This window comes from Melitaea cinxia, chromosome 22, assembly GCF_905220565.1.
Source record: "Melitaea cinxia chromosome 22, ilMelCinx1.1, whole genome shotgun sequence".
In the NCBI taxonomy this organism is placed as follows: Eukaryota; Metazoa; Arthropoda; class Insecta; order Lepidoptera; family Nymphalidae; genus Melitaea; species Melitaea cinxia.
In genome coordinates, this window is record NC_059415.1 from 2,109,071 (window position 1) to 2,122,524 (window position 13,454).

Consider the following 13,454-nt stretch of genomic DNA (forward strand, 5'->3'; position numbering starts at 1 on the left):
TATACAGTCCACTGCTGGACATACGCCTCCACAAGTTTACGCCAAAAATAACGTTAACTCATGTGTTTTGCCCATAGTCACCACGCTAGGTAGGCGGGTTGGTGACCGCAGGGCTGGCTTTGTCGCACCGAAGACGGTGCTACCCGTCTTGGGCCTGTGTATTTCAAAGCCAGTTGGGTGGTTATCCCGCCATCGGTCGGCTTTTTAAGTTCCAAGGTGGTAGCGAAACTGTGTTATCCCCTAGTCGCCTCTTACGACACCCACGGGAAATGAGGGGGTGGCTATATTATTTAATACCGTAGCCACAAAGTACGGCCCTTTTGTCTGGAAATCGTAAATACAATGTTGTGTATGCCTAAAACATGTTTTCTAAAAATAAATTTGATTGATCTTACATCAACTGTGACCGACGACTTTGCGTGTTCTTAATACATTGAGGAGAAATTCACACAAACAAAAACCTATATTAGTAAAAAATGTTTCTTTGAATTCGCTACCAGAACGATAGTCGATATATACAAATACAATTAATACAGAAATATTTAATTTTGAACTATATCTGAGAGTAAAGTGACAGAAGGAACATTAGTACTAAGGTATCTATTAATTCTACGGAACCTTCTAGAGTCCTTTAAAAACAAGAACGAATTTATGTAAAATATTAATTACACCAGAACTTTTCTTTCATCGACAAAAACCGACTTCCATCCATCGACAAGTAACACAACATAAATATACGAAAAAATAGTCAAGTAAATACGCGTTATCGAAGATTACTTAAAAAGTAGACATCAGATATCGATCAAATTTAAATGGGACCACATGACAAACACCACCTTCCGACTTTAAAAAAAAAACATCGAAAACGGTCCGACCAGTCAAAAGTTAGGTAGGTAAGTAGTTAGTAGTTTAAGTAGGTAACATACATAAAAAAATAAAAATACAATCAAATTAAGAACCCTCCTTTTTTAGAAGTTAATACTACTTCAATTTTACAATGAATAAATAGAAACCCAAAGGGAGCCTTACGACAAATTTGATTCAGAGCAAATTACGAACTAATTACTATACAGAAAACAGATTACGTTGCTAAAAGCTTGTTTATCAAACCACATTTCTTAATGTTATTAATCTTGAATTTTCATCAAACAAGACCAATCTCGTGAGAATAGTATTTCATCGAAAGTTGTTTGATTGGCTGTCCGCTCCGACGCACCAGATGTGATTGGCTTAATGGGTTTTCGAATTGATTGGCATATGGAACGTGGTTTGAACTTTAGTATTCCATTTTATAATATTATTAGCTGACCCCGCAAACGTTGTTTTGCCCTATATGTTATTAGAACCCTTAATTCCCCCCCCCCCCTTAATAACCTACGCTTCAGCCTGTACTATCCCACTACTGGGCATAGGCCTCTTTCTCCATGTAGGAGAAGGATCAGAGCTTAATCCACCACGCTGCTCCAATGCGGGTTGGCGGCTATATTCCCTACAACGAGTAACGATCGCTATCAGGTGTACATGACAACAACCGGGACCGACGGCTCTCCGAGGCACGATGGGGAGACCCACAAGGACAGCACAAACACCCAGACCACGGCAAACACCTGTATGGCCAATACAAATGTTTGTCATGATCGGGGATCGAACCCGCAACCGCCAGCGCAACAGGCACCATCCATAGCTGTGACCGTTGCGCCAACGCGGCGTAGGGGTGCCTTAATAACCTAGTGGTATAAAAAATAGATTTTGGCTGATTCTCAGGCCAACCCGATATGCACACAAAATTTCATAAAAATCTATCCAGCCGTTTCAGAGGAATAATTATGTTAACTAACATTGTGACACGAAAATTTTATATATAAGATAAACAATATAAGTATTTACGTCCGCGTCAACTAATTTATAATATAGTCCAGAAATTAAAATGTTTATTGGTGGTTGTTTTTTTCATTGTATTTTTAAATTAATATCAAAATTTTCCAAAATATTCCTTACTTTACATCGAAGTTTACTACGACGTAATTTTTATAAAAATGTCAAATCTCGTATATATCTTTGTATACAATCCTAATATATTCAGTAATTAATAATACTAAGAAAATAAACGCTACACTCCGATTATCTCTTCTTGATAGTTCGTATCTGAATTCCATAAAATGTCTCGGTTGCATTACGAACCACGTCTTGTTTTAGCCACCAAAAATAACTGTAATTCTACTAAAAATATAATATATCGTGGAGTAGAGCGAGGATTTGAATCGTAACTCTTACTAGAAAAGCACGCTTCGACATCTATTTAGTCAGATCATCATTACAGCCTATACAGTCCACTGCTGGACATAGGCCTCCACAAGTTTACGGCAAAAATAACGTGAACTCATGTGTTTTGTCCATAGTCACCACGCTGGGCAGGCGGTTTAGTGACCGCAGGGCTGGCTTTATCGCACCGAAGACGCTGCTGCCCGTCTTCGGCCTGTGTATTTCAAAGCCAGCAGTTGGATGGTTATCCCACCACCGGTCGGCTTTTTAAGTTCCAAGATGGTAGCGGAACTGTGTTATCCCTTAGTCGCCTCTTACGACACCCACGGGAAGAGAGGGAGTGGCTATATTCTTTAGTACCGTAGCCACACAGTACAAAAAAAAACTTTAATAATAAACTATAATTAACCGAAAAGGGATAAATGCACGTTTGTTACTCTTCCACGCTACAAATGTGTTTGCAATGAAGCTTAGTAAGTAGATAATTCTAGCTTTAAACCAGAAATATGAACAGAATCTAAATTTAATCGAGAGAAAATGCTCAATAATTTGTCAAAATGACGCATTTGAAACTTTTAAAAGGATGTAAATATTAACAACGGTTTTCTCCCTGATGCTATTACAAAACTACAGCGGTAATAATAACAAATAACATACTTAATAATTAATTAACAGTAGACAAATAAAATATTCACAAAGGAATAAAAAAACACACCGAATACAGTATTTCGCGAGATATAAGCGCATCGGAACGTAATGAACGCACAAATTGATTTAGCGCCGCAATGGATATCCGAATTATTTCGTTATTCGACGATATTGTTGCAGAATGCGCAATTCGGCAAGAGAAAAATACCAATATTATTTAAGGAATAAAGGTTCTTCTATAATTATCAAATAAATGGGAAAACTAGCTGTGTCAAAGTTATTGTTCAGTTCGCAGAGTTATAAAATTAATAAATTTCTAAAATGAGAGTAGCCTAAGTTACTCCTTATTACATCAAATATCTGTCAGCAAAAGTCCTGTCAAAACCGGTCCAGCCTTTTTAGAGATTAGCCGGAACAAACAGACAGAGAGAACAGAGACAGTAAAAAATGTTATTTTGGTATATGTACATTGTTGTACATACGAATTTAGTAAAAAGCGGTTATTTTAATATTACAAACAGACATTCCAATTTTATTTCATTTGTATAGATAAGAATAATTCTCATTGTGCCATAGTTAACAACGACGGTTACAGGAGATCTGCTACAAGCATAAGTACTAAATCGTCTAAATATTTTAGATCACATTTGATTGCACATAATTGTATTTTCTAGCAAAGGAAAAAAACCAACTTCAATTTCATCGACAAGTAATACAACGTAAGTAGACAAAAAAAAATGACGAACGTACTAGTCTTCACTATGATTTTCGAGGGCTCCCCTCGATTTCTCTGGGATTCCATCATTAGATCCCGGTTATGGTACGGTATCATGGTACCACCCTTGGGATATCTCCTTTCCAAGAAAAAAAGAATTATCATAATCGGTTTATAAGCGATGAATTTATCCCCGAACATACATAAAAAATATGCGGTCGAATTGAGAAACCTCCTCCTTTTTTGAAGTCAGTTAAAAATATATATTTTAAAAGTATATAATTTCAAAAGACACTTATTAGGTATTTGATGACACAATTATAAACAAGAAAAATAAAATAAAAACTTAAATTTTAACACAGGCAACAATGTCTTCAAGATATATTTTGATCGATTCAATTCGAAACAGAATCAGCAGGCTTACTCTTGAAACTCAATCCTATTTGAAATTTAGGATTGGGATCGAGAACTTGTCAATCGGTACTCTTGAACACTACACTAGCGCACGATTTGACTCAATTACAGTGGAATTTTATGTAACTAATAGAAATTGGGATTTCTCGATCTTAAGCATTTTTTGCACTCTTGACAATATTTTGACGTTGACTATCGACTTGGAAATCGTGTTTGGGATCGAATTTACTCGTTTCAATAAAGTTAACTTTTTAGTGTTCGATTGTGTATCTTAAAGTTTTTATTTATTAAGATAATGGCGCGACTGGCGCTTATTTATGTATATTTTTATATTATCAACAATATCACAATCACAGTATTTTGTTAAAATAGAACTAAATACTTAACAATTAGCTTTTTATCCTCTTTTAACCTAAGGTAGCAATTTTTAAATATAAATCAATCAGTATTTATGTTTCTAATATTTAAATAAAAATCACAGTATTTAAGTCTCCAATATCTTTTGTTTTAACAATATTAATAAACTTTTGTATTCACTAATTTAAGCTTAGCACTGGTAAAATTGCAGAAATTATTACAGAAGTAAATAAAGAAAGAAGATAAGTTAATTATAAATATAAATTAAGAAAATACGTAATCGAGATAATTTGGAATTTAGAAGTCTCAAAATGGCGCCAGTCGTGAGCTTTTTTTTAACAACAACACACATTATGCCAGAATGTATAACATATCTTGCGTTTTTATGCTTAAAAAAATCAGTTTTAGGTTTAATTTAACGAATTACAATATAATAGATAATAATTTATTATTGGAGACAAATTATAATTTAAAAACATAAAATTTTATGAGTTAAATTTTATTTTCTTATTATTTTTTATTATAATGGCTACATCGGAAACCGATCGTCAATTCGATTCCAATTTCAATTCAATTGAAAGCTCGATTTGGTCAAGAGTACCAAAATATTACAGATTGGAACTGGAACTGTATTGAATTCGTGTTTTTGTGAGATTGGTATTGAAGTCAAGAGTAAGCCTACAGGTCGACCCCAATCTCCTAATCTATGATAATCTGGGATTCAATTATCAGAACAATGTATACGTAACGTGTTACCAGTATCTTGGTAATAGCGATATCAAAGATCACAGCACTGACTAGCGAAGATAATGACAGTGGCTTTGTGCGAAAATTAATATAGCGTATCTGATACTTGATCTCTGATGTAAATATTTGACGGTATTTCTCAATTGCACTAAAAGTTATCCACAAATAATATTTAAATGTGAATCAGGTTTAAGTATAGATATAGTAGAAGATAGTAAAGTACTCCTAACTCAGTCAGTCAGTCAATTCAGCCTATTGCAGTCCACTGCTGGACATAGGCCTCCCCAAATTCGCGCCAGACAAACCGGTTTTCTGCAATCCTCATCCAGCCCACGCCGACAATCTTTACGTAGATCGTCGATCGGTATTCTTAACTAATCCTATATTATTTAAAAAAGAAAAAATTTCGTCAAATATCAGTATCTTAAACCATGTCACTGTTTGGTATAAGTCACAAAGTTAATTACGTGTATTATATTATACTGGTCCAGGTCTGGTTAAGAAGTAATGACATGAATAAGACAGATTTAATTCTAAAGATTCTAAGCCTTTTGCGTTTTTATACTTTTATGAGAGTGTTCACGTTTTATATTCACAGTTCCAGTTATATTCATAATTGTTATAAAAACATAAATAGACACACCACTAAACTTTGCATTATTCAAACACACACACACACACACAAACACGCGCGCGCGCGATATGATTTTTCTATTCAACAATTTCAAATGACTTCAACGTCTTGGAAATTCTTGATGTTGTACACTTTGTAAATAGCTTTTAAAGAATAAGGTATAAGTTCCAAATTTGCATAACAAATAATATGCATCGTATTTGTAGCATCAAAGCTAGATTTGGGTAAATCGAAGCCCTTAGCGGAGAGAACAGATCTGTAGACTGCAAAGGCCAGCGCTCTATGGAGTTTTGTGTGCCACAAGGCAAAAGGGTATGCGATTAAACTTAATAATAATTAAGATTACTTCGTCAGACTTAACAACTAAATTGAATTAGCCTGTAGTTTATCACTGTAGAGCAAAAGAGTCTTTTCCCGTGTAGGTCGTATCTTAATCCACCACGCTGCTCTATTATTAAGCGGATAATTTTCGTACTTACGAGTAAAAATCGTTCTATGGTATATGACAAGAAACGAGACTGATTAAAATTGACTTTTTAATGTGCTTAAGAATGTATTCTACGTACAAGACTATTTCGTTAAACGAAGAAAATCAATTAAAATTAAGAGACGGTCCAATAATAAACTTGGACCACACCGTAGATTGAAACTGCTTGTTTTAGAATATAAACGTCCTTTGTCTACACATATCGGACCGTATAACGAGGTATATCGAATTATCCGCACAATACACCTTTGTGAACTATACACTGTACTACCACACGACACTATATACTTGTTTACATTTTCTCGGTAGCTATATTGAAAATAATGGACGACAAAATAATCCTTTAAAAAATATTTAAAATATATTTAATCATATTTTATTTTATATTATTTTTTATTTTATATTATTTTTTATTTTATATTATTAATCATATTTTAAAACCCGCCTGCCCAGCGTGGTGACTATAGGCAAAAAACATGAGTTCGCGCTATTTTTGGCGTGAACTTGTGTAGGCCTGCGTCCAGCAGTGGACTGTGATTGGCTGAATAATGATGATGATGATGAGATTTTAAAATTGCGAGACTAGTTGCCTCCATGAAGATCTAGTACGGAAACCGAGCTAAAGCCGCTGAAGAAGGAAGGATTGGCTTAATACATATATTTAGAACTTGAAGTTTAGTGAAACACGAGACACAATAAGCCAATGTTTTGCTGAGATTACGCTATGGCTGAAAGTTCAATACACAAATACAATTCTTGTCATTTACATAAATTTAAACTGTTTAATAGGAAATATAAAATTTTAAGAATGTTTACAATCTTATTCTTGAATGTACTTAAACTTTACTACGTTATCAAAAATGGAAAAATCAAGTAATATTGTTACACATACGCAAGAATGTCAAACACGTGTCACATTCTCTAAATGGCTGAATAGCAGTATTGAATGTTGTAACATTACAAACTGACCCCGGAATTGTCACATCCCATCAAGTAGGCTATGTATACATGTCTCAAAATCCATGCATAGCTTGAACTATAGTATTTGTTTTAGAACTATAGAAAAACCGAGCAAGCGCGAATCGGCCTCGCGCACCGAGAGTTCCGTACAAAAATTATTAAAGATATTTTTATTATATGGTGTAACTAAAAATGTATGTTTTTTTCAATTTTTTCTTTATCTGTCCTATCAGACGTTGCTTCGTACCAAATTTTAAGATTCTGAATTCACGGGAATTACCCTGTAGGTTTAGTGTCCCTTGCAAGTGTCGAAATTTTGCAGCATAAATAAATCATCTTTTGATTACGTTGGTTTAAAAGTTTAATTTTTTCACAGCTCCAAAGGGATAGTAGATTTGAGTATTGCTTGACATCTATATGCATTCCTGTGAAAAAGGGTCTTGACAGACAGACGGACAACGTAGCGACCATATAAGGGTTCCGTTTTTTCCTGTTGAGGTACGGAACCCTAAAAACAAATCTTGCATTCGAGCAAGTTTTGCATTTTTTCCTCTGTTTACAAAGTAGCACCTTTGCAGCAATAGACTCGAAGAACGCACGTTTCTCAATAAACGAGATGTGTCTTCTAAGCATATGGTTCAATAATGTGTGCAAAAACAATAGCGATATCTTATTGTTTCTATTTATATATTGTTACGAACACAAAGAAACTAGCGCCATGCCATGCCATCTTCGAGGCGACTTCAAGAGTGAAAACTAGTGATCAAGAGTGGTACCAGCGAAACCTACGACATTGGCTACGACTTAGGACATCGTGAGTGCTTAGTGTTTGAACTTAGTGCTTAGTGCTTTGTGTTGGACCTAGTGCTAGTGAATAAAGTCTTGAAAAGAGTCAGCAGGTCTTTCTCTCCAAATCCTTCGAACCCTAACACGTAACAATATGTATAATTTCTTTGTATATTTATCAGCAAAAAGATTAGTTATAAGTTGGCTGTTACCTATAACACAAGCATTAAGTTGCTTATTTAGGAACAGATGACCGTGTGTGTGTGTGTGTTTCAAAGGTATTTATTTATATTTAAGACTAGCGGTGGCCGCGACTTCGTCCACGTGGAATTAAAAAAAAATATTGTTCAGTTCGCAGATTTACAAAATAATAAAAATAAGAAGTAACTTACTTAAACTTTTATTTTAAAAATCAATAAATTTCTAAAATAAAAGTTGCCTAATTTACTTCTCTTACTACTTACTTACTTTCATATTAAATCAGCTATCTGCAAAATCGGTTTAGCCGTTTCAGACATTAGCTGGAACAAACAGACAGACAGACAGACAAAAATTGTAAAAAATATTATTTTAGTATACGAGTATGTACCGTGTATACGTCCATATATACGTCCATATATGGCGGTTGTGGGTTCGATCCCCGTACATGACAAACATTTGTATTGGACATGCAGGTGTTTGTCGTGGTCTGGGTGTTTGTGAAGTCCTTGTGGGTCTCCCCACCGTGCCTCGAGAGCACGTTAAGCCGTCGGTCCCGGTTGTTATCGTTTACACCTGATAGCGATCGTTACTCGTAGTAGGGAATATATCCGCTAACCCACATTGGAGCAGCGTGGTGGATTAAGCTCTGATCCTTCTCCTAGATCGGGAAAGAGGCCTATGCCCAGTGGTGGGATATTACAGGCTGAAGCGATACGTCCATATACATAAATTATAATTTATGCGTTTAATTTACTTAGTTTTTTTTATTATTTTAATATTACAAACAGACACTTCATTTCTTTTAATTGTATTGATATTCGTCTTAATTTGCGGATTGTTTTTATACGTGGGATTATTGGAATAAAACATACGTTTATTTATTCCTAAGGTAATAAAATAAGTGCCTTGGGCAAAAATCGACAGATATAATTATGTACATTTATTATTGTATACGCATATAATACATAGTTATATACACTAACAAACCATACCTTTCTATTTAAGGTATATTATTATATAAATTTTGATCATAAATTCGATACCCTTGTTTGATTGGCACAATTGACAATAGTTAAGTGTGTATTGTACGAACGATATCTGGTTATTTGTGTACTAATATGTGTTTGATATAATTATATGTATGTACACAACGACAAGACGAAAATAGGGAAAATGAACAAAATGAAATATATAATAAAAATGTATAAAATAATCAGTAAAGTCCCACTGCTGTGGAAAGGTTTGTTTCTCTATATAGGAGAAGCATCGAAGACTAATCTACCACACTGCCCCATAATGGACCAGTGCATGATTTCCCTACATATAAGTAACGATATCTATTAGTTGAAAATGGTAACAAGCGGAGTCGATAGCTTAACGTGTGTCTAAGGACAGTAAGGAGACTCAGACATACACATTGACAATAAATAAATATTTGTAAAAATACAAATATCTGCCCCGAAATGGAATCAAACTCACGTATGCCGGTGTTAGGCGATTTCATGCACTACACCAAGCCTAAAACTTTGATGCTTACTCTCAATTGTTGTCTAGTTTAAATAACATTTTGATTAACAATTTTTTAAGTAAAACTAGAAACGTACGCTTGACTTGGAGAGTAAGCTGGCGAATGCGTGACGAGAGCGTTACGAAAAGTATGATCGGGCCAGGCGAACGGAAGTTGAGAGGGAGTTATAAGCTCGTGAAGATAGAAAGAGAGAGACAGGGAGTTACGTTTCTTAAGCATTACCTATTTCAGTCGTGTGATCTAAAACACACTTGTTTTTTTTTATATTAATATAATTGCTTTTTGATTAAATTGGTACGGATCGAATTTTAATTAAGCCGCTCTCCAATCTTTTTAATGGAAAGAAACCTTAAAATTACTCGAATAATTTCACTCGAACAATTTTTTATTGAAGTAAATACAACGGGAAACATTATGCTTAAGTTTCGCATCGACCCAATTGGAAAAGTACCTTAAGCTTAAAAAAGATTGCAGCAAACAATACCGGTCCCGGTACAGTGTGGTGTTCCTGTGGTAAGGAAGCAAGAACTCCTAGTTAGGTTAGATAAGGATAATGGTAGAGTCGGTATCGGGGGCGTCGTGGTAGTATGCGAAAGTGATCCCATGCCCCCCCCCCACTAAGGTGCCAGCAGAAAACACACATGTATTACAGTATGATTTTAGTGGATAGTCATGCAGTCTGCTGTGAGCTTCACGCTCCCGTCGCCCTCGGACGGCGGGGCTAGTGCGTAAACTGCATTTCCCCATCTTAAAAAAAAGAAAAGAATAGTAGAGTCGGCAAGTTCCCCGACACGCATGCGAAAGCGATCCCGTAGCGCCCCGCTATGACGATGCTCCGCTGCGTTTTAGTGAATATTCTGGATCGTCACTCCGAGCCTGGAGTCTCACACTTCCGCCAGCCTCGTCGGCGAGGTGTGAAAAAGCATTTGCCAGTAAATAAAATGGTAGAGTCGGCAACGTTATTGTAACACTTTCGGTATTGCAGGTTTTCTTGGATTTTGACAAATTTTTAAGATAAGAATCATTGAAGGCTGATTGGGAAAATTCAGCTTAAATATTGTAATCAAAGTTTAGTGAACAAAGATTTCTTTTGTAATATAATTTATGAATTAATAATTAGTTAATTATTAAGTTCATGTCAAAATAATATCATGTGTACTATTTACACAGAAAGAAAAGACAATAAAAAAAGTTGGAGCATCTAATTTTTTTAAAATTCTATTCCAAGGCACTGTGAGAACGATAGTAAGTGATACGTTCGTAAACACTTTTGTCAAGACGAATCAGTGTGGTTTGAAAGTTATGACGAAGGATAATCAGCCGTCGGACGCACTGATCATTGTGACTCATGTCTGACTTCAACAAATATTACAATGACATTTTGTGATCGTAGGCTTCTATATTTTATTTTAGAAATAAGACAACCACAAGATCGTACAACAAAATTGTAAAAAAAGTCCGTCCGTACAAAGTACGCAAGTCAGAAGTGAAACTTCTTTGACAAACTAAAAGATAAATAATTAATTAAAAACTAATTGAAAACTAAGGTAAAGCGGGATACGAGGCGGATAGCGCCTGTACCGGACGAAGTAGGCGGTATCATAATTAAAAAACGTTGCCCATCAAAACGTTGCACTTCTTCGTAACGTTTCATTTGTAAAAAAATTACCCTCATGCGCCTTAAGAAGTTTCACTTAAAAAAAAATAAGTAATTGATTAGTTAGTGTGTATTATATCATTTTATTTAAAGCGAACAAAGTTGCAGGCGGTAGCTACTTTATTCTTATGTTATAAAAGGAATTTTGTTAACACATTTATAATCTCGGTCTAGGTGGTGTTAATCACTTAAAGGCTCTTTTATCACAGACCTTAAATTATTAACACCGCGATGACATATTATATGAAGAATTAAAAGCTGTATTTTTTTATATACACGTAGTGGACTATGAGGTAGTCACAAGATATTTATTTATTAAAATATTTGAAATTGTGATTTTTTTTTACATTCAGATATAAAACAATGGAAATAAGAAAAAGCGATCCCTGACGAGTTAATTAGATGACTAAGGAAACGTCCGTGTCCCGCCGGGTCTCAGCCCATTCCATTCGATTCAATTAGCGACAAACTGAACTTTACCGCATTTTGCTGATACTTGAAAGATTATAATTAATAGTAACTTAATACTATAGATGTTTACACTAAGTATTTTTCAAAAAATGTAAATTTATGTAAAAACGTAGATATAACCATCAGAAAGACGTGTAACTGCCGTAATCGTCACAGTTATCACGATATCAATTGCTTTAAAAAACAGGAATTGTAGATTTGACGGTAGCTAACAATTTCTGATCGCTCGCATATTAGCAATAAAATATTTGGCAAAAACTTTAGTAATAAAATAATTGTGTCTGCGGTCACCAACACACCTGCCCAGCGTGGTGACTATGGACAAAAGACATGAGTTCACAAGCAACTTGGGGAGGCCTATATCCAGCAGTGGACTGCGATATGCTGAAGTGATAAACATTAATCTATATATCAATACGTAAAGCAGCAACTTTGTACCCCTTTTTAAGAAAATTGCACGGACGGGGAGTATGAGATTTCGTACACTTATAGTTTATGTAGAGGAGTGCTGAATTTTTATATTTTTTTAATATTATGCATAAAAATATATTAAATCAATTTAAAAATAAAAAAACATTACACACATTTCCATGTATTTGACACACACGCGCATATTATACTCTTTTGTCGATTGTCAAAGTTTGTAGTCAAATTTAGAAAAATTTAAAAACGGTTCTTTATTTTTATATATATATTTTTTTGGTTTTCTTTAATTTAAATTTTTAATTATGGTCGAATTTCGACCTCTGGGCGACCACTAGTAATAATAATAAGCACTAAATATTAAATATTATGTAGTTGTTTTTTTAATCTTTAATCGGTAACGCACTTTTAACATTTTTATAATTAATTTTTATGAACGCTTAGTGGGCTTTTCGTTGGTATTTCGAAACAAAAAAATAAATAAATACTAAATTCCATCTACAGCTATAATCTCCGCGTATAAATTCTCGGTATATAAAAAAGTGATATGCTTGTCCGAATTTTCGTCAATCCTTATCTGAAATAGTAGGGAAACAAGGCAATCTGTCCCGAGTTAATTAGATCACTATGGAAATGTCCCGAGTTCCGGCGCGTCCCGACTCCCGACGCGTCCCGGCCAATTCCGTTCAATGCAATTAGCAACAAGCTGAGTTCTAGCGCTTTTAGTTGAGACACTCGTAATGTCTGTCTGCAATCCGATTTATTAAATTAAAAAAAAATACTTGGTATTTTTATTGACTTAAATATGTTTCAAACATTAAATATAATATTAATTATATCAATAACTAGATATTTATTTACATTTCATTAGAGATACCTGGCGGCCTGGCTTGTGAGCCTGGCCTCACAAGCCAAGCCGCCTTAACAATAACCTCTTGACGCGTCTCTAAGCGACAGGGGTGTATGTAACAACTGATGCTGATGCTGTAGCTCAACCTGGCGCGCTTCTCCGTCACTTTTTGATTGAAAACGACTGCACCAATTGGATAATTCTTTTTTATTTTCGTTCTATATTATCCGGATAAGATTTCTATAATAGAAAATTAAAAATAGCTTCACATTGCTATTTATTCGTTGACTAGCTAACTTCTGGGTGTCGGTATT